Source organism: Amia ocellicauda, chromosome 21, assembly GCF_036373705.1.
Source record: "Amia ocellicauda isolate fAmiCal2 chromosome 21, fAmiCal2.hap1, whole genome shotgun sequence".
Taxonomy (NCBI): domain Eukaryota; kingdom Metazoa; phylum Chordata; class Actinopteri; order Amiiformes; family Amiidae; genus Amia; species Amia ocellicauda.
The window spans coordinates 16,947,650-16,951,985 of NC_089870.1; the positions used below are offsets into that span (position 1 = coordinate 16,947,650).

At 33.1% G+C, this 4,336-nt stretch overlaps 1 long non-coding RNA gene across 1 annotated transcript; it reads right to left on the reverse strand.

The window, feature by feature from the left end:
* Window positions 1–995: 995 nt before the first annotated feature.
* On the reverse strand, window positions 996–1,554 carry LOC136717083 (uncharacterized). The gene is made up of 2 exons (XR_010805186.1): window positions 1,431–1,554; window positions 996–1,151 (listed from the first exon to the last, which is right to left on the reverse strand). It is a non-coding gene; the product is annotated as an uncharacterized LOC136717083 (long non-coding RNA).
* Window positions 1,555–4,336: the final 2,782 nt, after the last annotated feature.

Below are 4,336 nucleotides of genomic sequence, written 5' to 3' on the forward strand. Positions count from 1 at the left end.
GGATTCAGCTATTATTCCTCCAGCTGTAATAAGTTTATCTATGTTGCATTTCTGTAATGTAGATTAAAAACCTATTTTGTACACTTTTCTCCACATTACATCTTTTTAAAATATATTACATTAGGTCTATCCTGAAAACAGTCTTCTAGTTCTCTGTTTCTTCTCCAAGCTTGCACTTACTTATATTATTATCTGTATTATCCATTTTATTGTATTTATTAAGATTTGTATTTCCTTTCCTAATTGAAGTTCTTTGGCTCTTGATTGTTTATGTATTTGTGCTGAATATTGAATATAGTGACCTCTAAAGACACATTTACAGGTATCCCAAACAACAGGAGGATTTGCAGATGCCATGTTATTTACAAAAAAATAATTAATAAATTGTTTTGTTTTGTGTAAATAGTTACTGTCCTTTAGAAGACTTTGATAAAATGTATATCCTCTCCCTCGTAGAGTTATATTCTATTACTGTATTATTGTACTTTGTATTGCTCTAATATTTTGTAAGTCGCCTTAGACAAGGGTGTCTGCTAAGAAATAAATAATAATAATAATATAAAGACCAATCAAGTGATGGTCGGACCTAGTCTGTCTCCTATTACTACTTTTTTATCTTTTGGGACCATTGCACAGGATATCAAGAAGTAACCCACACAGCTTTATTCTCCTTGCGTATCTAACCAATTTTGGATACCAACCATTTCTAATGTGTCCATAATATTTATAATTTCTTTGAAAGCTGGAGTATGATAGTTTGATGCAAAACTTCCTTTTTGAACATGATAAAACCCCCACCTGTTCTCTGAACTATTTCACTCCTTCCCTGTTCTCATCCAATTATCAATTACATTAATGATCTAATTTACAAATTAATGATAATTGAATTAATTGATTTATACTGAATGCAAAATAAATGCAAAGTACAGAAATATAAGTTAAATAAAACATCATATTATAAATGTATATGAAAACATAAATTGGCTCCTACAAACTTTAATATTTGAAGTTGAAGAATTTGTATTTGATTGTGGACAAACACAGCACGACAAACTGGGGACAACATTAATATTTGAAGATCAGGAAAAACGTTGTGCGTGATCCTTGACAAAGACAGCATGTCGATCCTGGACAAACACAGCATGTTGATCCTGGGAAAACATGAATGTTTGAAGATCAGGAAAACACAAAACATGTCTATGCGTGTTCTGATCTTAATATTTGTATGTTCTGAATATATAAATTCCATTTTTTCAAATATCGATTATATTCAGTATTTTACCATAGTGAAATTGCAGTATTTTATAAGACAGCTTTGTTGAATAGCTAAAGTTTAAATTTCAAACTTTAAGAAAATTAAGAGATTTAAATCTGCTTAATTTCAGATTAACATTTTATATATTTTGCAAAAATAAAAATAAATTCCTTACCTCCTTTTGCAGGGCTGCCACATCGATTCTTCAGGTTGCAGCCTTTTGGTTTTGAACTGCACAAAGAAAAGTCATATGCTTGACAGGTATTTACTCTTTCCATCCTCTCTCTAGGCTGTAACTTGAATTATGGTGTCATTAGTTCGTATGGCAGCTATATATGTTGCCATGTATACTTGTCGTCATGGATACATTGTATGTTGTCATCATGGATACTGCATGTGAGCATTCTGTGATGTCACAATAGAGTGATGGGCTCACTGAGTCCTGGCCTGGCCAATCAAAACGCTGCATCTGCAAAGATTCTATGACATCATATCCTGTCTACAACCAAGTGTGTGAGGGTGGTAGGGGTTAATAGAAGTTCATGTCAGCCATAATAGAGTGTAAAAAAGTTGAGGAGTTATTGACATCAAAACAGTTGTACTTTATTTGGGATACTCAAGTTTAATTGAAGACTGTGCTGCCCACCCCAGCTCCTTTGCTTAATTGGTACAGTCTTGTTAGACCTAGAGAAGGTCTGTGCTGTGTTTCTTGGCGACTGAGTTGCTTCATCACCTTGTCACTTAAATTATTCACATTACCTACTAATTTGGATATGATATAGGCCTAACAGAGATACAAATTAGGGTTCAGCTTATGAAATCACCTGTGTGAAACACTGTGAATCTATAACAGCAGCAAAATGGTATCTCTGCTCTGCTCCGCTCTGCTCACCTGGTTGAGGTCAGCGAATGGTGCAGTACAGTAACCAAGAGATGAGGTGGAACAAAAGTCAGAGGACACTGCCGCCACCCCCCTCTCCCCCGATTCTCCAAAAGGAAAAAGCAATTGTTACTCTTTGCTTTTTTTAAAGTAACAAAGAGTATCTTTTTTTTTTGTTCAAGCACAATTGTTCCTTATTAAAGAATATGTGCACTGTACTGACAGTGCTAATTCAGTTGATAAGTGAATAAATTAATAGAATACGTAAAGAAAAAATATTTTCTGCATCAAGGATTTATTTACAGGGTTTAACAAAGATTAATATGTGCCAGTGGAGGAAATCTGTCTAATCACTTGCATGAGTGTTGGAAATAAGTTATATTTAAATATGGAAATTATTGGGGGACAAAAATAAATAAAATCAATTATTCGCTAATTAGCATAAATTGTAACATATTGCCCCAAGATATAAGCCCAAAGTACAGGTACTTTTAAGGCATTGCATTAGTGCTGGGATGTTGATTTTGATGTAGCCTGTGTGGTTGGTTACACAAGGGCACCAACCCAATTTATTTTTCAGCAAATGTATTGCTTGGAGTTACTGTGAAATTAAATTATGTTTGTTTATTTGAACAACTTAATGGCTTTAATGGAGAAGATAATTTGGTCAGTTTTTCTAATGATGATTTTGTTTCACCAACCAGAAATAAGCCCTTAATCACTAACCTTATATAATTATAGAGAGCTTCATGAACTTATTAGAAATGCTTCATTACAGTAAATTAAGAAGTAAAAATAAAGGGCTTGGAGGGATTTCTCTTACCTTCTTGCATATGGGTATATGCAGTCAAAGACTGTTTCTCTATCCATCTGTCCATCCCTCCATCCCTTCATCTATCCATCTATCATAACAAAATAAATAGAAGATGAGGTACATTTCACAGACAGATTACTACCCATTATATAATTATAAGTATTATAATGTGTTACAATCATGACCAGATTCATTTAAAGGTGTCAGTTGATGACATAATTCAGTACCTCGTGGATAGAGTAGCAATTCCAGTGAAGTTCTTCTGCCCACACATTAGATCTGGAGAGACTGTTATGCTGAAAGCACCAACATATAAAAACTTAAAAACAAAAACATATTTCATATCACCATTTATTTAAAGTATTACACTACTGAACAGCGTAAAGCACTAATGTACACCCCATGACAGTTGCCTTTACATTTTAGTATTCTTTTCAAAAACAGATTTTCTGAAAGACACTCCAGTGACACATCATATAGGAGCAATAGGGTAAACAGCAGAAACATGCAGGTAGTATAACCTGTCCTTGAAATTACATAATTATGCCTGGAAAGATAATGTTTTATAATGAATTTCTCAGTTCTAGAAACAAATCCGAATGTATTACCATCCATAAGCTATGCATTCAATTATCGTGTCAACAAAAGTATTTCTTATATCTGAGTGGATGTCTGTGATGAAATGTAATGTGTAAACTAATCTGATTATTTTGTGATTTACTAACATCATATCTGATCAGAAAAAATATAATTATAAATGAGTGTTTAATCAACTCAAGCCAAGCCTGAACAAAGTAAAAACGTGTTTCACAGCCAATCAAAATCACTGATACACATTCACAAGCATAGTATTTTTCATCAACGTTAAGGATGCATGTTTGATGTGTTTAGTGAATAATTAAAATAAATATTTTACAGCAGTTTTAGATTTTTTGTATTATTTTATATTATCTTTCCTGATATGCTTTTGACATATTTTTGGAATGCTTGGTATTGTTTCGTAGTGTGATAATTATGGTATTTATTGATATATTTGCAGTAGGGTTACCTTTTTTAAAAAAAGGAAAGGAACAAGATGTTTGTCAGTTAATTCTAAATGTCAGAAATAATTTAAGATCTGCCAGTTCCCATAAGAACCATCTGTTTTGCATGAAACAGAACCCCATTCAAAATGATAATATCACTGAGCAGGATTAGTGGAGCATGATCCAAGATGTGTAGACTTGGGGTATTAAAAGAATTCAGGACTCTAGAGTGAACTGCTCTGAATTTGAATGCTATGAGGCTTAATTACTGTACTTATCCTATGAAAATAATCTTTATTTCTCTGGCAGCATAAAAATGTCTTGTGGTGCCTCTCACTGGGATTTGATTGAACAGCTAGCAG